This window comes from Capsicum annuum, chromosome 5 (genome assembly GCF_002878395.1).
Source record: "Capsicum annuum cultivar UCD-10X-F1 chromosome 5, UCD10Xv1.1, whole genome shotgun sequence".
Taxonomy (NCBI): Eukaryota; Viridiplantae; Streptophyta; class Magnoliopsida; order Solanales; family Solanaceae; genus Capsicum; species Capsicum annuum.
In genome coordinates this window covers 216,901,969-216,926,461 of record NC_061115.1, presented here as the reverse complement: position 1 = coordinate 216,926,461, position 24,493 = coordinate 216,901,969, and the positions used below count along the sequence as shown (strand labels likewise).

General features: G+C 34.4%; 1 long non-coding RNA gene and 1 pseudogene across 1 annotated transcript; both read right to left on the bottom strand.

Moving 5' to 3' along the window:
• The window catches only part of LOC107853671, a 40,085-nt pseudogene extending 23,805 nt beyond the window's left edge, over positions 1-16,280 (bottom strand).
• A 3,878-nt stretch (positions 16,281-20,158) lies between these two features.
• LOC124898794 lies at positions 20,159-22,727 on the bottom strand. The gene is made up of 2 exons (XR_007055566.1): positions 21,975-22,727; positions 20,159-21,862 (listed from the first exon to the last, which is right to left on the bottom strand). It is a non-coding gene; the product is annotated as an uncharacterized LOC124898794 (long non-coding RNA).
• Between the last annotated feature and the right edge of the window lie 1,766 nt (positions 22,728-24,493).

Genomic DNA, 24,493 nt, shown 5'->3' with positions numbered 1-24,493 from the left:
TTTGAATCCATATAGAAGTACAAAGTGGTTTGGTTGATGCATCATAAATCTATAGATCATATCATCAGACTAGTCATACTTTCATTTTCAAAGAAAGCAAATATTTTCGAAAAGTATAATGAAGAACAAGATTTTCCGTCCTAGCCAAACTTTAAAATCTATAAGTATTACACAGGAAGAGAAAACGAAATAATGCAATTGATGACACAACAATAATTGGTTAAATTGATTGGCCACTTTCTTCATTATATAGCTGTAATACAAGTACCAACAAACTGAAATTGATGATGGACCAAACAAAATTTGGCTATGAATATTTTTCGAGCAGAGCACAACTTGAGATGAGTAACAAAGATATTTTAGAGAACTAACTCCATCAACATCCTCAGGCACAGGACAGCAGGAGATCAACAAAAGAAAGTGACAGTAAGATATAACCAGTGAAGTTGTAATAGAAAACTGTCTGATGTCCATTGCAAGCCAACACGAAAGACCTTTCTTTCTACAGGGGTACCAAAATGTGATAATTCTATTATATTAGCAAGTAGCACAGGCTACACAATGCATAAGTACAGATGCTTTAATAAAGTGACCAAAATAGGCTTAAATATACTTTGACAATTGAAACCTCGGCACTTAGAAAGAATGAAAACTCAATCAAACTATTAAAGGATCAGTCCCATGTAAACAGAGACTATTGTTAGTTGCAGACTCTAATTCTCTAGCAAATATACCTCAAGTAGAAGGGAAACACAAAAGTAGATAATTTGATGTATTAATCTCACAGATCACTAAAACAAAGATCTCTCATTTAAAAATGATCAACTTCTAACTCACTTCATCACACATTTATATTCTTCACAAGCACATTGATTTTATATTCACCAATTAGGCATTTAGATAAAACTCTACGTGAAATTCTTTGAATGCATCTCACAGGACCTCTGCTGCTACTGACAGATACCATTCATTGCCTAGAAGATTAGACTAACAAGGGCTACAAGTTCATAGCGACAAACTTAAGTTCTATCTTCATAAATAGCATATAGGAGTTTGACCTACCAGATTATGACATTTCTGGAAATGGATCATAAAACAAACAAAAGAGAAATAAGAGAATTAACTTGCGAGATTTGAAGAAATAAGTTTGAGATAAAATCAGAAGTTGAAAAAGGCTTTAAGTGCATGCATAAGCACAACATCATCTCCCAACGCTTGTGTATCAAAAGCAAATATAGCCTTTTTCGCTAATACAATTCCAATCTATCAGAAACTGGCAAATGGTAAATATTGAGTCTGCAGCTCATCTGAGGACGTGGTTTGGAACAAGATCTTCACCATTGTACATATATCCACAAGAGCTATTGCTGATGTGTTCAATTGACAGTTGAATTTACATTAGCACGTTTGTTAAGATAACAAGAACATACCAAGGTAGAAACATCGTAGAAATCCTAGTAATATTGGTTGTAAAAGGCTTTTACATCAGTTTTTTTCTTTTTTGTGTGTGTGGGGGTGGGGGGTGGCAAGGGGGGGGGGGGGGCATATCCTGTCCATTTAATTCCAAAAAGAAACACATTATCTTTTGATAGCTGTTTGAATGCAGGAGCAGAGCCAGGGTGGCAAAAAGGGGGTTCATCAGAACTCAAAAAGATCTAGTGGAAAATATCACATACCTGTACATTTTCTTACCTTTTGTTAGCATTTCTGACTCACTTTTCCATTGCTTCTTGCTAAATCGAGTGGGAGAGAAAATATGACTGTTAAAACTGGTAACTTTGTAAATACATATTTAAAATCAGGTCATTACCAGGTTGTGCACAACATATTTTCAAGAGTACTTCCCATATCTTTTTCTTTTAAGAATTAGTACTGTTGTATTTTCAGCATTGGAATGCTGGCCACCACAAAAAATGGTTACAAAGAAGTTAGATTCTAGCTTTACAGAGGTCCTACGAAATCTACTAACTCCTCTACATACTCAACATAGTTTTGTTTACACCAAAAGAAAAGTGTTACCAAACAGTCCCGTTTCACATTATGGACTGACCTGATCCTATCTTTCAAATGCCTTCCATTTCTCTCCCTCCAAACTTACAACCATATGCAAGAGGGTATAATTCTCCACCACCTTTTCTTTTTTTCTTTTTTGATAACTGTGGTGTCCATGCCAACATGTGCACACCTAGGCTAATTCCACGGGATACTTGCCACCTCCCACCAACAACATATACCCGGTAACTCTGTCCACCAGGGCTAGAACAACTGGAAAGAAATCACCTACTGTTTGTCTCCGTCTCTGCTGAGACTTCATGGAGCTCAACCCACTGCATTGAACCACTAGGCATACCCTTGGGTGCTATTCTCCACCGCTTTCACTAGGCACACCCTTGGGTGCTATTCTCCATCACTTTTTATGAGTTTTACTTCCACCTCTTTTCATCCAACAACTCATCAAATCTACCGTGTGCTCACGCATTGTCCACTGCCAATATCTATTATCTTATGTCTATAATGAGTCTAAAACATCAAGATTACAGACAGGATCATTTGACCATATCTGATTACACCAAAAACACAGAATCCAGATGCAATTTAACTTAATCTGTTGCACTGTTTCCTACATTCTGGAAACATTTGCAATCCTTTTCCTTCAAGATTAACAACCAAATGCAAGTTGGAACTATCCTCCACCTACTTCTACTCTTGGCATGCACTCCTACAGTCCCACTTGCTCCCATCTTGATGAGACCCCTGTAATCTTCCTAGGCATACACCATGATGTGCCTCTGAGGCTCAAAAATAGCATCTATAGGAATCCAGTGACCTTGCAATGAATGAACACATGGTTAACTGTCTCTGCTTTCTCCCCACATTGGAAACATCGAAGGCACAAGATTATTCCTCTTTGCATAAGGTTCTCCTACGAAAGGACTGCCTCCTTTGCCAAGAGCCATAAAAAAACATGTCACTTTGTAGGGTATTTTGGTCTTCCAAATAATCTTCCATGGCCAGATGCTTAGCTGCAGGTTGGTATTGTTCAACCTTTTGAAACTTTTGCTCACCTTGAAAGAACCTTTTTTACAGCCTTGCCACCATAATTCAACACTTCACTTGATCCACTGAACTGTTCAATTTGATTTATGAATTCTACCATTCTTTACACTTCCCAATCATTGAGTTGGCTTCTGAAGTTGAAACTCCACCCTTCTGGTGTCCAAAGCTCTGCTATGGTCCCTATGTTGGTGATTCACTAAGGAGTGTATCTCTGGAAACAACCTTTCCAGTTTACCTACCTCATGCCAATCATCTTTCCAAAGTAGGTATTAATCCCATCCTTCACTTTGATCGGAAAATCTTTTCAGCTCATTCCACAAGACTCGTACAGACCACCTTTCATACTTGGTTGCAATTACTTTCCCTTAATCTGTGATGACCCTTGCTAGGATAGGGAACAAGGACATCATATAAGTAGGGTAAGGAATCTAAGACTACAACAACAACAACAACAACCACAACAAACCCAGTGTATTCCCACAAAGTAGGGTCTGGGGAGGGTAAGATGTACACAGCCCATACTGCTACCTCCTCCGAAGTAAAGAAGCTATTTCCGATAGACTGAGTTGATGAAAGTAAATGTTCCACCAAGTGATAAGTACTACCTTTTCCACCTAGCCAATTTCTTTTTACACTTCTCAACCACATTTCTCCATATCTCCTTGGACTTTGACTTTGCTCCTAAAGGCATACCTAGGTAAGTACTTGGCAAACTACCAAACTTACCACCCAAAATTGCATTCAGAAAATCCATATCTGAAACCTTGCTGATAGGATACAAGAAACTTTACCTAGGGCTGTGCAAAAACCGAACCGACCGACAAACCGAACCGATAAAAATGTTATTGGGTTATTGGTATTGGGTTATCGGATTAACAGTTTTCTATTGGTTTTATAAAAAAATTTATTGGGTAAACGGTTCGGTATCGGTTTTAGCTTATTGGGTTATCGGTTAAACTGATAATCCAATAAGGATACACTAAGTTATTGTTTTATCACTATTTATGTTAGAGTATATATTTAAATATCTCTCTCTCTCTCTCTATATATATATATATAGATAGATATAGATATAGAAATAGATATAGCTATGTGTATGTAAATAGATTATATGCACCTACTAATTCATAATTCGTATTAACCTATTCAAGGCAACAAAGGTACAATATAATGTTCGGCTATTATCGTAATAAAAATTTTGAAGCATTTATAGCTTCCAACAATTAGGATTCAATTTTTTTCCTAACTAACATTCAGTTCAAGTTTGAAAATTCTTGTAAACTAAAATGCATTGCGTAGGTTTTGGTGGTAATTAAGATTTCATTTTTTTATATTAGTTGTTACTATTTCTATTTTACAAGTATTTTCTTATTGGTTAAACCAAAAACCGAACCGTTAAGGACCAAACCCCTCTAAAACGAAATCGATAAGAAAATATCTTATTGGTTGGTTATTGGTTTTACATATTTAAAAACCAAAAACCGATAAACCGAACCAACAACACGTAAAACCAAACCGACCGATGCACACCCCTAACTTTACCTCTAATTAATATGGTCCAGACAACTCCTTGAATAGGACCAGAATCACCCTTAGTACTCTCAGCTATTCTTCATCAGCATCACAAGAAAAGAGTGTAGCATCTGCATGCTACAGACGAGCAACTTCCAAGTTGTCTCTTCCATCTCTAGCCACATGAAAACATCTTACCTACCCATTAGTATTAGCAGATTTAACCATACTACTAAGGCCCTCCATTGCTAGTAAAAACATAAATAATGACAAAGGATTACTTTGTCTGAGACCCTTATGTGAACTAAACCTGTTGGGGGTACCATTGATAAGGACTGAAAAACTCATTGTTAAAATACAATGCCTTAACCAATGAGTCCATTTTTGTCCAAAACCCACCCTTCTAAGAACTGATAGCCAAGCAGTTTTTTGGAGAATATTTTGTATATGTCACCAATCAAACTAATTGGTCTACAATCCCTTAGCTGTTTAGCACTTTTCTTATTTGGAATGAGAGCTATAAAAGTGGAATTATAGCTCTTATCGAACATTTATTGCTCATAGATGTTGTGGAATGCATTCACGATATCTGATTATACCACTTCCCAGCATTTTCTTAAAAAACTCATGGTGAAACCATCAGGCCCTAGAGCCTTATCTATTGCACACAACTTTATACTTTTGAATGCTTCCTGTCCTCAAATATTGTTTGAAGACTCTCCTGTTCTTCCAATGTTAAAACTGCGCAATTGTGGAAGTGATTGGTTGGCCTCCATTGTGAAGTGTCAGTGTATAGATTTTGGCAAAAGTCTACTATCTCCTCTCCAATTCTAATAGAATCTTGAGTTCTCCTTGTACTAACAAGCTCAAAGATAATTAACAATCTTCGAGATTTAGAATAAATACAAAACCAATTACATAACAAAATGTGTGCTTATCAAAAAAGAACGCAAAAGAGACTCGCTCTTATCACTTGGAAGCTAGAAAAAAATGTAAGTTGCTATTACCAAATTATTCCTCTTTGTTATGAGCAAAAACAACATACCTAGTATGTTCCCATAAAGTGGGGTCTGGGGAGGGTAAGCGTACGCAGTCCATACCACTAGCTCAAAGGTGAGATAAAGCCTTTTTGTTATAAAATATTTAAAATCAATCTACTCCTTGAAAAAGAGATACTTTATATATCTTTAAAATGCAATAAATAATTACGAATAACAGACTTCAAACTAAGTAAATTAGATGAAAGGTAATAGAGTTTCTAAATTCAAACTCAAAAAGTTCAAATCTTGAATCCGCTTGTAATACTAGAATTAAAAAAGGAAGACATAAAAATCAAAATAAAATATTGCGAGAATAAAACTAGAAGGCTAAAAAGACATCGGATTAAAAGATGATCTCGAATTCTTCGAAGAAGATGAAGCTATTGAATCTGTCTGATTTTGCTTTGCCTTTGTAGTTTCTTCTTCATCCTTAAAATTTGTTTGCTCCTACACTCCACGCTACAGAATGGCCTATCTCTGTCCATTTAAGTATGTATCATTGGAAAAAAAGATCAATTCATGATAACAACCATTATAAACTTTAATATAATTTGTAGGGTTACAAAACTTTTGGTCCCTTAGCTATGAATAAATTTTGATTCGACATATTTAGCCTTCAATTTATATCATAACAAAAATTACACTACGAATTGTGCAAGTCGAAGTGATAATGAAGAAAAAGAGTGAAAAAAAGAATTATAGAAGAACTCTTACATATACATGTAGATATCTTGCACGGGTAGCAACTTCTTCTTGCAAAAAAAACAATATTCAAGAAATCCACAGGTATTTTTCATTTCAGAACAGGGGATGACTGGACCACTAGTTTTGTTAACAACTTGTGACATGTTTCTTTTGGTACCACCAACACCTTCTTCAAGTACTACACTTAGCCCTGTCTTACTCAGACCTCTTATGTGTTTTTTTCAGAATACCCTCTATGCCTGAAGGAGTGAAATTTATATATGCACATTTCAATGTAATTTAATTTACAGGAAAGGATAGAGTTAAAAGTATGATCTTATCCGAATTCAATAGTATTGAATTAGATTCTATAAAAGGATGGAGTTATAAGTATGATCTTATCCGAATTCAATAGTTTTGAATTAGATTTTATTAAAAGAAAAAATAATTAATTTTGAATAGAGTAAAATTATATGAATTGCAGCAGTCCTAGTCAAACCAATAAAATTTAAATCTCGAATCTGATCTCACTTGTAGTTAAATTCATCCTAGTTCTTATCTTTTAAATTTTGCTTTGTCGGCCTCGTTCCAAATCTAATCTCACTAGTAGTTAGATTTTTCCTTGTTTTGTTACTCTTGCTTTGTCGTCTTTTTTTTCCTCATTTTATTGCTTTGTAAGTAGGGGAAAGTTAAGTGATAATAATTACTGCAACATTGTATTTTTTTTCAATAACCGAGATATTTTAAAAATCAGCGAAAGCATGTTTGAAAAATAGTGTATGTCTTTATCTTTTTCTACTTAAATATCATGCTTATGTTTGCTGCTACAGCTTTTATCGCTGAACTAAAATTTTATATTTTTTGATAACCGTGGTGTCCGGGCCATCTTGTGCGCGCCTTGACTAATTCTATGAGATACCTGCCACCTCTTACCAGCAACAGGTATCAGGTAACTCTATCAAGGCTAAAACAAATGAAAAAAAATCACCCAATGTTTTTTTCTATTGAGAATTGAACCTAAGACCTCATGGTGCTTAATCCAACTTCATTGAACCACCAGGCCACACTCTTGGGTGCCGCTAAACTAAAATAGTGAGTAAATCATCCATTTAATTTTTATTAATGTTCCTATTAAATCACCTGCCTTTAAGGCCTAACAAACTACATACGCTTGTGGAAAAATAGATAAATGTGCCCTTTAACATAGCTTCAACTTGCATTTGTATCCTCCAACTTTGGGTGTACACAAGTAGGCACTTAAACTGTATAAAATTGAACAAGTAGACAGCACCGTATGTGGCGTCCTATCTGGCCAATTTTCCTCTTACATGGTGTCCTACATGTACTATGCCACATAGGATGTGTGCGGCTACTTGTTCAACTTTATACAAGTTAAAGTGTCTATTTGTACTCACCTAAAGTTGGAGTGCGTAGATGTCAGCCGAGGTTAAGTTAAAGGGCATGTTTATGCATTATACCTAAGTTTTTTATATACACTAGTATACTAATAAATCTACAAATAGGAACAAAATATACAAGTACGAACTATGTAATTTCCAAGTTTACTATTGTTATAAAATTGAAATTTGAATCTTCTTAAAATAATAAGTTCAAAAATACTCCTTTCGTTCCCTATTTTTTTTTATAACCGCGGTGTCCGAGCCAGCTTGCGCGCAACTAGTCTAAATCCATGGGATACCTACCACCTTCCTTCCACCAGCAACAGGTATCGGGTAACTCTATCCACCAAGGCTAGAATAGATGGGAATAAAACACCTAGTGTTTATCTCTGCTAGGAATTGAACCTGAGACCTCAGGGTGCTCATCCCAACTTCCGTGAACCACTAGGCCACACCTTTGGATGCACTTGTTCACTATTCAAAATACAGATTTTCACTCTTATACTTGTCACTTTTAATATATCAAGAACAGAAAATTAGTTTTTTTTCATGTTCTAGCCTTAGCATTAATTACTTATTTTCCAAATCATTTTTCAAGACCTACTATCGAATATAAATTAATATGAGTATTATGGTAAAATACTCATATAAATCAATATTTCTTAATGGACGTGCAAAGTCCAAAGTGGACAAGTAAAAGTGAACGAAAGGAGTAACACTAATGAATTATTATATTCAAAAGATGATATAAAGTGGATGTTACTCCAATAGATCCGCGAGTTCCTACTTGTAGAGTGATTAGTATACCAGTGTCTCTATAGAAAACTTATGACATCGGTTAGGCTTTAAATGTAGGTGATTTAGTAGGAACAAACATAGAAATTAAATGGATGATTTACTCACAATTTTATTCCATCGATAAAAGCATATCACCAAAGAAAACATGATTTATTTAAGTAGACAAAAAATAAAGACATATACTACTTTTCAAACATGCTCTCTTTGATTCTTAAAAATTTCTCAATTAATTAAAAAAATTAAAAGAAAATACATTGTCACAATAATTATTAATCACCTAACTTTCCCCTACTTATAAAGTAGTGTAATTAGGAAAAAAGACGAGAAAGCAAAGATAACAAGATAAGAACAAGGAAAAACCTAACTACATGTGAAATTAGATTCGTGAAAAGAGGACGCCAAAGCAAAAGTCAAAAGATAAGAACAAATATAAATCTAACTATAAGTGATCGGATTAGGGAAATAAATTTTATGAGTTTAACTTTAGGATTGCCTCAATTTTAATTTACTTTATTCAAAATTAATTATTTTTGCTTTTAATAGAATCTGATTCAAAACTATTGAATTTGGATAAAATCATACTTATAACTCTATGTCCTTCCCTGCATAGTAAACTGCAATGATATGTGCGTGTGTATATTCCATTCCTAGAGGGTTCAAAAAGAAACATAAAAGACTATGAGCAAGTAAGGACTAAGTGTAGTACTTGAAGGCGACGAAGGTGTTGGTGGTACCAAAAGAAACATGTCACAAATTGTTAGTAAAACTAGTGGCCCAATCAAATCCTATTCCGAAAAGAAAATTACCTATGAATTTCTAGAACTTTGTTGATTTTGTAAGAAAAAGTTGTTATCCGAGCAAGATATCTACATGTACATGTGAGAGTTCTCCTATAATTAGTTAGTTTACCATTTTCCGTCATCATCACTTTAATTTGCATCATCGATAATGTAATTTTGTTATGATAAAATTTAAGTAGAAGGTTAGATATGTTGTATCAAAATTATATTCATAATTGAGGGACCAAAAGTTTAATAAACATACAAATTAAGTTAAAAGTTTATAATCATTGTTATCATGAATTGGTTCTGTGTTCTGATGATATATATGCTACCATTTTGTATTATAGAGTGCAGGAGCAAGTAGATTTATAAGGATAAATAAGAAACTACAAAGGCAAAGCAAAAACAGACAAATTCGATGGTTTCACCTTCTTTGAAGAATTTGACATCATGCTTTAGTCTGAGGTTCTTTTTAGCCTTCTAGTTTTATCCTCGCAACATGTTATTTTGACAATTGTGTCTTGTTCCTTTATTTATACTAGTGTCATAAGCGGATTTAAGATTTGAACCTTATGAGTTCCAATTTAGAAATTCTATCACCTCCCGTATAATTTACTCAATTTAAAGTCAATTATTCGTACTCATTTAGAGCATTTTAAGGACATATAAGTTATCTCTTTTTCAAAGAGAAGAGACATATTTTGAATATTTTATCACAAAAAGGGACAATTTAATAATAACAACTTATATTTTTTTTCTAGCCTCGAAGTGATAGGGGCGAGTCGTTGTTGCGATCTGTTTTGATAAGCACACATTTTGTTGCGTCATTGATCTTGTATTTATTCCACAGGTCAAAGATCATTATTAATCTTTGAGCTTTAAATGAAGTAAAGCATGAGCCGATAAGCAAGCTCATATCAATAGTTCAAGTGATAGTTTGTCTATTTAAAGTTGGAGTCAATTAATAGGTCAAATACATAAATAGCCCCAAAAAACTTGTCTAAGTATTTTATCGAACCACCTAACTAAATCGATGACCATTTGATCACCTAACCTATTCTCAAACTTTATCAATTGCACACATATTTCAAAACGCAGTTGGGTAAACTATATTCAAACTATATTAGTATTTATTGGGGTAACATAAACGCTAGAGATATAGCAATTCTATCGACAAAGACATCCCACTCCACTCTCTTTTTAAGCTAAGGGCGTCTTTCATACCACTCATTAAAGTCATTTGTCCTCACCTAATCGAGTTAGCAAGAAGCAAGGAAAGAATGAACAAGAAATGCTTACAGAAGGTACGAGAAAATGTAAATGTACGTGAAATTTCCACTAGATCTTTGAAGCTGGGAATTTTCAAATATTGTAACGTCATCGTCATCCGCAACCCTATCAATGTACCGAGCTCAATCAGATTTGAATAGGAGTACAACTTCTAAATCCAGATAGTAGACAAAGTGGTTCGTCTCATGAGTCAGACAAGAACCTACATGGGAAAAGGTAAAACATGAAAATATCATGATCAGTTGATGCATCATGAATATATAGACGTCAAACTAGTCAATCTTTCATTTTCAAAGCAAACAAGTATTCGAAAAGCATAATGAAGAACAAAATTTTCCGTCCTCGCCAAACTCTATAATCAGTCAGTATTACCTACACAGTAAGAGAAGAAAATAAGCAATTGACGACAGAGCAGCAACTTTGTGATTGCTTTCTCTGTTTTGACTTTTTGTTTGTTGTGATTGTATTTTTATTGTATGGCATCAAGCCAAAAAAGAGATTCAGCTGCTTTTTGTATGCAAATTGAATATTTTTTATTTTTGCGTGAGATTGCTCTCAATTGAAAAAAGCTTGCACTTCGCGTCACTCTCACTTCATGCCCTTCTCGCTTTTTTCCGCTTAATGCTCTCCAAAACACTGCCTATAGTTTTGGGTTGAATGTCACTCACTGCTTTCAAACTCCCGTCAACAGGAAACTGGCTATTGCAACTAGCGCCAGCCTTGATATCGCCTGAGACCAAGGGTAAGTAACCCGGTAAAGTTGTACTAGAAAACGGTCTGATCTCCATTGCAAGCCAACAAGGAAATCCCTTTCTTTCTATAGGTATCCAAAAATGTGATAATTAGATTATACTGCTCTGAGCAAGTAGCAGTTACAAAACGGAGAAGTACAGATGCTTTACTAAAATGACCATAAGAGGCTTAAGTATATATTGATAATTGAAGCCTTAGAGCTTATAAAGAATGAACACACTATCAAACTAATAAAGGATCACTCCTATGTAAAGATAAAGAGACTATTGTTAGTTCAGACTCTGATTCTCTGGTATGTATACCTTCAATGGAAGGAAATGCAAAAGTATATAGATTTGATGTATTATTCTCAACTGGATCACTAAAACAGAGAGCTCTCATTTAGACATCATCAACATCTAACCTATTTCATTTAGACATGATCGGCTTCTAACGCACTTCAGCACTCATTGATTTTCTTCACAAGCATGTTGATTTTCAGATATGACCAATTAGGCATTTAGATAATACTCTACACGTAATCCTTTTAAGTTATTTCACAGGACCACAGCTAATTACAAAAATCATTCATCCCCTAAAAGATTAGACTAACAGTGGTACAGTTTCACAGCAACAACATTAAGTTCCATCCTTATAAATGGCAATGCAGGCATTTACCTAGAGTAGTATATACGAGTTTTACCTAGTTTTACCTAGAAGTGGCAATGGGCGGTTTGGGCTGAATTTGGATGGGTCAATATGGGTTGAGTAAATAAATGTGTCATTGCTCAATCCTACCCAAAGGTTATTTGAGCTAAGATTGGCTAGGTCAAGATGGGCTAAAGCAAAGGGGTCTACGCCCAACTCGCCCAACTTCATCCTCCTTATCTGTTTTAATGCATGATTTTGTCCGTGCTTTACATTTTTTCATACGCATATAAATTAGATGAAATGTAGTTAAAATTCATGAGGCACAAACATACATTTATTATACTGTCCTTTTTAAGAATAAACTTGAAAAGAAAACTTCATTACTCTCATTTTGTGAGACAGGTCCATATTCTAAGAATTAAAATCCAATCTCATAAGTACAGCACCATTAATTTTAAAAAAATTTGTTAATGTGTCATAATTGGTTCATGAAGTAATTTTACATTCATTCTACTAACTAACCACAATGATAACTCGTAGACATTTATTGTTTTGCTAATGGAAATCTCAATTAGAAAAAAACACCAAGTAGATAACTAATTTATTTCTAACTTCATTATTATTGATTAAAAAGAAAAAGAAAATATTGATATTGAAAAATAACTTCTCCCGTGATTAAGGAAGAAAGTAATAATTGATACGAAAGTACATCTGACAAATTAAGAGATCAAATGAATAACTATTTGTGAAGTAGCAGTGATGCTATTCACAGGTCAGTTGGGCATAAACTTTGAGTCGCTTTGGGCTATTAAAAAACATGGTTTAGTTGGGTTGTACCCAAACTTAGCCCATCATTAGGGCAATCGATGCCCAATCCATCATAACTTGGGCGAGTTGGTGGGATCAAAGGGGTTTGGGCTGAATTTTCCATCCCTTGTTTTACCTATCAAATTATAACATTTACGGAAAAGGATCATAAAACAGACAAAATAGAAATAAGTGAATTAACTTGAGAGATGTGAAGAAATAAGTTTGAGATAAAATCAGAAGTTTAAAAATGCATTAAGTGCATGCATACGTGGAACAGCTCCCAACGCCTGTGTAGCTGGAGCAAATATTGCCTTGTTTACTACTACAGTTTCTAATCTACCAGAAACTGGCAAACGGTAAACATTCTTCCAAGCTGAGAGTTTGGCAGCTCTTGTGGGAATGTGGCGACAATATTTATAACAAGATTTTCACCGCTGAACATGTATTCACAAGAGGAATTGTTGATGAGGCCAATAGACAGTTTAATTTGTATTACCATGTTTGTCAAGAAAACAAGCACATAACAGGTAGACAATGTCATAGAAATCATACTAATATTGGCCGCTGATGTCTTTAAGATCCAATAGGATAGGAAAGGTTTTTTCACCTCACTAGGGCGGCAAAGCCATATGTTGGCCATCCAATTCCAAAAAGAAATACATTATCTTTTGATAGACGTTTGAATGATGTTAACCATAGCCATTTGATCTCTTCTTGTTAGAAAAAATGGTGATGCCACCAAGTTTTATGATTAATGGTATTTTGTTGCAAAAAAAAACAAAAGTTCAAGAGTGTGTTAGCACGCGTTATGCCAACTTGTTACCAGTACTAGCATAATTCTAATTAAGTTATCACCTAACCACCTTATGCTACTGAACCTAGACATATTCTACCGGGACAAGTGAAAACCTCAACAAAATTTTTAGCCAAACCCCTCCCCTGTTAAGCTTTTCTTTTGGGCCTTCAAAGATCAAAAGATAGACGAAAACAAGATCTTTTGACAAGTTATTCAACATGCACAAGTACTAATCCACCCTGACATTCAAAACAAAGCCTGATGGAAGGCTATTCTATATAGTTCCAAAAATATTGCACATTTGCATATCATTGCAATAGGTCGCTATAAGAGAACAATTAATCTTTAGCTGTTTTACCATACAATCTTCAAAAGCGCCAACTTCTTATAAGATAGACCGAAATTTGATTTCTGTTACAAATGTTAATCGATATAATCAATGCAGCACCTCTGTACTTGAAAAATAAAAAGCTGGAAATATCAAAGGAGCAAGCATATATACCGAAATTTTTTTCGAACAATGCAATGCCAAGCAGGGTCATACTTCTTGTTGAAGTCCTTCTTAATATGTTCTGCTACATCCTTCTCTACATTATGCTTCTCAAATGCCTAAAATATACATGGATACGAACTATCTATAGCCATGTCAATTTATCAGCGTAGAGACTTCAAATTCTGGACCCTTCATGACAATCAAAAAAGGACACATGTCATATTTTGGTCAAGAAATGCACTTTTTGCCCATTAAATCAAAGATACCAACTTAGACAATAAATAGAGAACATTCAGTCTAACAGTCACAAATTCATTACTTATAAAAGTGGAATCTTCATTACAAACAGACGGAAGCCCTCTGTCGGGGAAATACACTGTTTACACCTCTAATCAGAGAAATAACTTAGAGAAAGACAATAATCAGGAGATATTATAAGTCTACTCAAGTATTCCTTTATTAAATTGATTAATTCGTGATTTCAGTTACTTATTTTCTTCACTTCGAATATCCATCGTGAATAATCAGAAGATTTGAACTCAATAGTTCTAAATGGAATGGCAAAGAGCGAAATAGTATACAGCAATAGCGATGTCCTTTCGTTAATCCAATTGGTTAGTTCATGATTTTTGTTATTTATTTTCTACTCCCTCCGTTCACTATTACTTATCACGTTTTGCTTCACAAGAGTCAATTTGACTAATCTTTGAAGCTAAATTGAATTAAGTTAATTCAATATTTAAATTCATAATTTAAATGTTCGAAAACTATATGAGAAATACGATAAGTTGCAATCTTTACCATAATGAAAATATATCTTAAAATATTGGTCAAAGTTCATACATTTTGACTCTCGAGAAGCAAAATGTAACAAATAAAAGTGAACAGAGAGATTAATTTCGCATTCCTTCATGAATAATCAACAATTTTGAACTCAATCGTACTAATGCAACATCAAAGAGGGAGAGACTATGCAGCAATAGCAATCTTAACAGCTTCATTCAGGACATCAGTTTCCATATCGACATTTTTAATGATGAATTTAGATATTCGAAAACTGTATAAAAAAACACTATACGTCACAATCTTTCACATATCAATACAATGAAAAAATACACCTTTAGTCAATGTTCATTCAGTTTAACTCTCGAAAAGCTAAACGTGACAAGTAAAAGCGAAAAGAGAGAGTAATCAGCAATTTTTAACTCAGTAGTTCTAAATGCAACCTCTTTAGAACATCAGGTTCCATATGGGCACTTTTGATTATGAATTTCGATGTTCTAAAACTACATAAAAAATACTATAAATCGCAATATCACTCACATTAATACAATGAAAAACATATTTTAAAATAAAATATTGATCAAAGTTCATACAATTCAACTCTCAAGAAACGAACTGTAACAAGTAAAAATGAAAGCTATTAATTTTTACTTTCTTACTGACATTATAAGTAGTTGAATTCGAAGAGATTTTTCGATCATCGTAGACCGATGTCTTCTTGTTTTCAATCACTTCTCCTTTTGATGATGAATTTAGAAGTTCGAAAACTATATAGTAAAAAATATTATAAGTCGTTCTTACATTAATACAATGAAAACACATTTTAAAATAAAATGTTGTTCAAATTTCATACAGTTTAATTCTCGATCATCCAACTGTGACAAATAAAAGTGAACGGAGCGAGTAATTTTAACTTTCTTACCGACAGTAAAAGCAGTTGAATTCGACGAGATTTTTCGATCATCGGAGACTGATAAGGAATTTCGATCGTCGGACAACGACTGAACCAAAGCAACTCCGACTCCGACACCGGTTCTCTTCTTGTTTTCACTCATTTCTTCGGTGAATTTAGATGTACATTAATACAATGAAAAACACATTTTAAAATAAAATGTTGTCTATATAATCGAACTGTCACAAGTAAAAGTGAAGAGAGCTAGTAATTTTGACTTTCTTAGCGACAGTAAAAGCGGTAGAATTCGAAGAGGTACTTCCGATCATCGGAGTCCGATAAGGAATTCCGATCGTCGGACGGCTACTGAACCACAGCAGCTCCGGCTCCGACGTCGGAACTGAAAAATGTTTCGGCCGGCGTCCGGACAGCAAAATAAAAATAGATACATGTTGTAGTTTTGTTTAGTTAATGCTTGTTTAATTAATGCTCACTACGTAAATATTATAAGAATCAAAATGAGAATTTATCATGAGAATCAAAATAAGAATTTATCAACAATAGAGGAACCAAGGGTGTGTTTGGTACGAGGAAAATATTTTCTGGAAAATGTTTTCTATTTTCCTACTTTCATAACAACTCATTTTTTCAATTTGAGGGAAAATAACTTTCCTCGTGGAAGTCATTTTTCAGAAAATGACAAATGTAACTTATGATCCCACCCGCATCCCTCCTTCCCACCCCAACAACACTCATATTCACATGACTTAAAAAAAAATTTATATTTCTTAAAAATTTACATTACTCGAAAATATTTTTCACTGTGTTTTGCTTTAATTTTTCACTGCTTGAAATAAAAAATAGTGAAGCCCGAATTTTTTCCATTTTCAATATTCGTTGAATGTATTGTTATTTTTATATGCATAAAAGAAGACTTACCTATGTTACTTTTGCTAATTGCATATTTCATTTTGTCATCAATGTAACTTGTTTTACGAGGTTGAATAAGCTTGTCGTTCCGTTATATTTCTATTGATTGTAGTATCTTGAGGTTGTCTTGACAAAATATTGAAAAGTGTCTCATATATTTGCTAATTAATAGTTTCTTAAATTTAGTGATTGTAATATTTTAGTATTCGATATTGATATTATTTGTTATGCTTAAATTAGTTCTTACAAATTGTTGAGTTGCTAGAGACACAGATATACTATTTAACAGTTAGTAGTATTTTCTAAAAAAAATATTTTTTTCATTCACCAATCAAACACTAGAAAATATTTTTCTAAAAAATAGTCTCTACCCACCAACCAAACACCATAAAATATTTTTCACTCACCAACCAAACATGAGAAAATAAGTAGAAAACCAGCTTATTTTCCAGAAAAATATTTTCCAAGAAAACATTTTTCATGGAAAATATTTTCCATCATACCAAACACACCCAAAAATGAAATCATCCCTTTTATGATGTTAAAAATTTGGACCTCCAAATGTTTTAATTTTTTATATTTTGAATCTCTATAGTAAAAATTTTAATTCCGTAGCTACGTTAATTATTACATCTTTCGTTTGATATCATTAACAAATAATTATTGATATGACTATTTTATCATATTATCCTTATTAATTGATGTTTAAAACCACTGATTAGAAGACTATTTTTGCATATATTTTGTATTGAATCCGCTAGCCAAGTGTCTAGAGCTATTTTTTTTATTAATAACAAAACAAACCTCAAAGAATTCGTTAGGTAGGTGTATAGAGCTAGTTTTTTATTAATGATAAAGCAAATGTTTAGCATACAGATTATCAAAATACGACATCATCTGACCCAATATAATACAACTGGAATCTAGAGAAGGTAGCGTAGTAAAGAAAGTGTTTTCATTAGAAGTTTTTCGAAACAGAACACCATAACTGAAAGAAAGTTGAAGCAATAACAAATTTTAGTAAATAGTAGTATTACATTAGTGGTTGATTCAAACATCTGTCTTTTGATAAAAGAACAAATCGGTTGTGTGAAAGAACACTTAGATCACATAAGATCGTTATTCGGCAATGTGGAGCAAGAATTGCATAGAGATCTCTAGACTCATGTTCAAATGTGGCATATGAGGCGGAACATGCCATTAACTTAGTTCTTGCTAGAGATCATGGTCTCTTGCAGCTTATCTTCTTACTTCCTGATACTGTAGAAAGATCAAGCTTATAAAAAACAAGGTACAAGAGAAGATCCCCAAGAACACGAGTATCATTTTTGCAAACGCTCCCAAAAAGTCAGTTATAAACAAGTCATCAATAGCTGGTAAAATAATTGTAGGCTTTGAGGAGGAGACAAAAAGGATACAATTTTAGAGATTTGAGATTCTTGAAGGTGAGTTCTTCCGTGTTCCATTCTTTGCCACAGTGGGTGCATAAGAGATTGTTCTTGCTATTGTCATGTTTGCTATGTGAGTTTGAGGTGACATTTTGACTGTGATACCTCAATTCTCTCCTGCTACTTGACTCTTGACCGTTGAGATTTGTTAGAACTTGAGCAGAGGTAGTCCACTTAAGAGCCTTCTCAAGCTCAGTCTTAACCCAAACTAGTTTCCTCTCATGTTCTGAATTTCTTTCAAGTGAAGCCGTCAGATCAACCTTAACTTTAGACAATTCTTCCTCCAGTTCAAACTGTATCCCACTTCCCTCACTCTTCCCTTTTGAATCATGCTTAGACATTTCACTAAGCTTCTCATTTATAAGATCATTTTCATGGGGAAGTGACTTACCTGCAGCCTGAAGCTCAGCCATCTGCACACTCAATTCAACTAATTCTTCCTCACGTTTGTAAAGATCCTCCTTCAAATTTGTCTTTTCTTTCGTGAGCTCAGTCAGTGTACACTTAGTTTAATTATTTATTCCTCTCATTTGTCTAGATCTTCCTTCAGATTCTCTTTATCTTGGATGAGATCATTTACAATGTCAATCAACACAGCAACAAGGGATTTCAACCTCTTAGGAGAGTAATCCTTGAGATTGTCCTTAATATCCAGGAGTATTACCTAATCATCTTCATTATCATTTGTATCTGCCATTAAAGCAAAAAGAGAATCAAAGACCTGGACATCATCTTCCATCATCATCATGGACACACTTTCTCTTTGTTCTGATTCATCTGAATCCTAGAGGAGTCACCCCAGGCTGCCAACACCTAATTTACAACTTTGTCAGCTTCCACCTTCCTACTGTACTTGTTAAGGACCATTTCCTTACCCTTGTCTTTTTCAACAACTTTCTTTACATACTCCTTACGCTTAACCTTTTGCATAAGGCAATCTTTGATATAGTGACCCAGCCTTCCATATTTGTGACAAGTGTCATTTGTTTTTCCATCTCTGGTGGGTCTGCTGGATTCTCCTCTTCTAGGGATAGTTTTTGATTTCCTCAAAGCCTTGAAGACCCGTTTGGTGATGTAGGTAGTTTCATCATCCTCAGCCCTTATACTCTTCTTAGTTGCCTTTAGTACCAGTTTCTTCTCTCTCTTGAGCTCACCCTTGGATTTGTCCTGCATCTTCATGATCTCATATGTCTTAAGATTGCCAATCAGCTAATCCATTGTCATACTTTTTTAGTTCCTGGCTTCAGTGATTGCATTTACTTTGCTTTCCCATTGCTTGGGGACTCAAAAAAATTTAAACTTGTTTGGTGGTTCTTATATCCTCACCTAAATAGTGAAGATCATTGGTAATTGTTGTGAATCTTGTGTGCATCTCCTGAATAGACTCTCTTTCTTTCATAGTGAAAGTTTCATATTGGGTGGTTAGCATGTCCAACTTTGACTCTTTCACCTGACTTGTTCCCTCATGGGTTATTTGAAGGCAGTTCCAGATATCTTTGGCAGTCTCACAAGTAGAGATCCTATTATATTCATCAGGACCAATGCCACAAATAAGTAACTTTTTAGCTTTGTAGTTCTTCTCAATCTTCTTCCTATCAGAGTCATCAAACTCCTTCTTAGTTTTGGGAACTTGTACAGTCACTTCACCATCCTTTACTGACTTTGTGGGAATGAAAGGACCATTTTCAATAACATCCCACGTCTCCAAATCTTCAGGCATGATAAAGTCATGCATCCTAGTTTTCTATCACCTATAATACTCTCTATTGAATCTAGGTGGTCTAGTGGTAGACTGACCCCCCCCCCCCCCCCCCCCCCCCGCAAGAAAGTCCGCATATTTTGACCAATTCAAGGTGAAAAATGGGGTTCAAGATCCTTTCAAGGTGTTAACCTAATTCAGGAAGACCCCGTTCTAATATTAGTTAAAGAGTTCACGTGAGTTGTTCTCCAACTTTGGGACCTGATCCAAACAGACTTAAACAATAAGAAATTGAATAGTAAAGTACGTAAAAGAGAGAGTAAAGGACATAATAATTTTATGTGGAAACTCCTTGCTCAAGGAAGAAAAACCACGACCTGCATTCAGATTTCTAAGCTCCAATAATATTCAAGCAACTTGAATACAAATCCATTACATCAAGGATTAACTTCCTAATCCTTCTTCTCCTAGTAATACCTTTATTACAAAGAGAAATTTGCAGTAACTCTACTGCACCACTACCCAGCTAACTGTAACTAACTAAAAGCTAACTCTAGCTTTAATATCACCTAACTCTAGATGAGAAAAAAGAGTTTGAAGTAAACGCACCAACACCTACTAATAAGGAAATAAATACAACTTTGTGAGCTATCAGTTTCTTGTTGCGAATAAGTCATTGATTCAAGAGCTTCAAGAGAGATATGTTGTTGTGAGTATATGGAAGCCTTGATTTTCTTGTTGTGGAAGATGATCAATGTATATATAACACAAGACAACCTAGGATGAATCCCATTGGCCGAGACAAAAAAGGTTGCAACAGCTTTCCACCAATCTTTGTACTTTCGTCCAGCTATATAGTTGATTGAGACAGCAACGTGTAGGCCCAACCAGGTCCCTAAGTAGTTACAGCTTTGTCATCACACATTGAACTAGGTCCCAACATGTAATTTGTCAATCATCAAAACTAAGGACTTAACATCATGTATACCGTCAAAGACCGGAGGCATTTGACATAAGGATTTTTCTTTACCGGATTGAGCAAGAAAAAGTTTACATCCGAATGAGGTAAATGTTGATCATAATGAACAGTCATTCCACGTGGCATTAGATTTGATGAAGACGATGACAGACCACTTGGACTTATCAAACAAAGATCATGCACAAGATCATGAATTTGGAAATGCGAGTATGCACCTCTCTCTTTGGAAACTACTACCAAGATACTGCTAATCAACTCATCCACATAAACCTTCACCTCAAACTGTTCCATCTGTTAGCAAAGGCAGGGGTACTAACAAAGTGCACGACAGGGTAGCAGCGGAAGAATATCCAAGTCTAACTCTCCCTTATAATTTGAACCAAGAGGAGACTAACAAACCCAAGCACAATAGTATATGAAAGAAATAATTCAACCAAATAAATATGACAAGACGAGAATAAAATCAATAACAAGAGATACCAAATTTACATAGAAAACCCTTCGATGGGAAGAGTAAAACACCACGGGACCAAAACCTCCACTATAACCATCAAGAATTACAATATTATTCTCCAAAATGGCCACAAAACAAGTTTCAAATAACGAGCAACAACACAACAAAATAACACCAAAACTAGAGAATAAAAAGGAGCACAAACACCAAAAATGTAGCTGCTGTCCGGGAATAAAAAACAGGAGCTATAGACCATCAAATTCAACCCCGTCAGTTTTTAATCAAAGATTGAGATGAGAGGAACAAGCTGTCCAAAAATTAGCTCAATCGGACAAGAAACGAAGCAAAAATCGTAATTTGAAGTTGACTGCTGTGACTGGAATTTTAGTGCGAAAATCTAACCTAATCTCTTTTGTGGCTGCTAAGAACTCTTTTGTGGATGTGAAATAAGACCTAAAAAGTTCTCTCTCTCTACATATATATATATATATATATCCTAGTTTTTCACCACTTATAATACTCTATTGAATCTAGGTGGTCTAGTGGTAGACTGACCCCTTCTTCAAGATTTGGAGGACCAGCCATGTTCAAGATCCTTTCAAGATGTTAACCTTATTTAGGAAGATCCCGCTCTGATATCAATTAAGGAGTTCACGCGAGTTGTCCTCCAACTTTGGGACCTGGTCCCAAACAAACTTAAACAACAAGAATAGTAAAGTACGTGAAAGCGAGAGTAAAGGATACAATAATTTTATGTGGAAACTCCTTGCTCAAGGAAGAAAAACCACGACCTGCATTCAGACTTCTAAGCTCCAATAATATGCAAGCAACTTGAATCAAATCCATTACATTAAGGATTAACCTCCTAATCCTTCTTCTCCTAGTAATACCTTTATTACAATGAGAAATTTGCAGTAACTTTACTGCATCACTATCTAACTAACTCTAATTGAGTAAAAGCTAATTCTAACTTTAATATCACCTAACTCTAGATGAGAACAAGGAGTTTGAAGTAAACACACCAATACCTACTAATAACAATGACAAACAATAGGCAACATTTAAGACCACCATACAAAAACTCAAATACAATAAGAAAATAAAATACAACTTTGGGAGCTAAGAGAGAGAGATCTTTCTTATAATACAACTTTGGGAGCTAAGAGAGAGAGATCTTTTTAGGTCTTGTTTCAGACCATACATGTCATATATATATATATATACACACACACATACATATATTTATATATATATGCCCCATAGTAATGGGTCTATCGGCAAAAGTGGGTTGGTCCAAACTGAACTTTATTTATCCACATAGGAAGGGACAAAGACCCATATCCCAACACCATCAGAACCTCCACGGGTCGTGTTGTCCGTGGGACAGAATAAGTAAGGATATCTCATGATATTATTTTATCCACCTTTTATATGAGATAGTAATCCCGCCATTTTAGTACAAATATTGGGATAAGTTAATACCTCAGACCATACACGTCATAAATTTAATCTCAAATTTATACATGTCATAAATTTAATCTCAAATTTTATTCCGAAATTGTTATCGTTATCCCACATATCCAATGACCCCATATGACCAAATAGGAATCCCACTAATCAAGACTTATCACTATTTGAGATTGTATTGGATTTCAAACAAAAGGTTCTAAGTTAGTGGGCTTATCTTAACATTTTTACAATTGTATTGGATTTCAAACGAACGGTTGTAAGTTCTAACAAAAGGTCTATTGTAATTGGAAAGCTACAAGATGTGTGTTTGATTAGATGAGGTTCCTATTTGGTTTGAGCTGGAAAGGGTAAATAACTTTTATGTGTAGCTGATGTCTTTTCCTTTTAGTCAATAGATATGATTTGTGAAATCTAGTTTATAAATAATCACGTGATGAGATGCACGCGTGCTACGTGACAAAGCTCGTAACATAGGTACGGAATGTTTCCCCTTTATCGGACGCAAATCCGAATTAGTTGAGCGTCAAAATAAATGGAAAATAAAAAAAAAGGAAACAAGGAGGTACACTCGAGTCAATTTAACAATCAAAGAAGCAAACCAAAGGAATCAATCCACCTTAATGGGCTCATTTTATCACCTCCACAGCTTTATTATGATTCCTTTTTTCCACCACAACTTTATTTAGTATGATACAATATTGTGAATGTGTTTTCTGATTCTTTTTTCTGTTGTTGAAGTTCCTTATTAGCCATTTACTTCAACTTCTCTCTCATTCCCATATTTTACTATTTTGCACAACTTAACCTTGGCTGTTTTTGCTGAATTTTAAAGGTATGATAATATATATTCTTCAACCTCTCTTATTTTAAAATATGATAGAAATTTTTGTTGTGTAAATTTAAATTATTAGGCTTTAAATAAATGCATAAACAAATTCATAGCACAATCAAATCTATCTATAACGTCGTTGTTTGTCTGAATAATTTTGGGCTGCTACAGTGAAATTGTGATACAGAGAACATGTAGTAGGAGTTACATAATACGAAAAATCGGTTCCAAATATTCTTTTTTTTTTTTGGCCGTTGTAGTAACATGTTGTTATATAAGATGGTTGGTATAGAGAGGTCCGACTGTAGTAACAAATACAACATCCAACATGAAGAACAGTACTTCAAATGCAGGTTCCTCTGACCCTGTATTTATTTTTCATCTAGTTACTACAAATAATTAAAAAAAGATCAAGGTTGACATTACTATTTTTTCACCCTGATTTATCTGTTTTATTTGATTTTGTGAAATTAAATACCATTTATAAACAACTTTAAAAATAAAAAGTATGACATGCTCATTAAAAAAGAGGTGAAGTGAGAAGAAGAATAATAACATGCATGGACCCACAATGTGCACTTGTCAATTAATGAGAACCTCATACAAATATGACATGGCGTACCTCACCCATCATAAAATTTTCCGTCCTTAACAAACTCGAAAGAGTTTATGCTGAATTTGAGTGCTTCGAGCGTACACACGTATACATCAGTTTGATTTTCACTTCCCTTCGAACTTGAAAAAAATGTGTTTGGATGGCTTCAATCTGACATCAGATGCATTGTCAGGAATTGGGAGATCACTACCCAACCTTCAAATGCTGATACTATTTAGAGAAAGCATCCAGGGTGGAAAAGAATGGAAAATGGAACAAGTCACCTTCCACAATCTCAAATCTCTACAAGTGTATGAGGTGTCTTTTTATGAATGGCAGGTTACTGCAGATGAATCCTTTCCTGTGCTC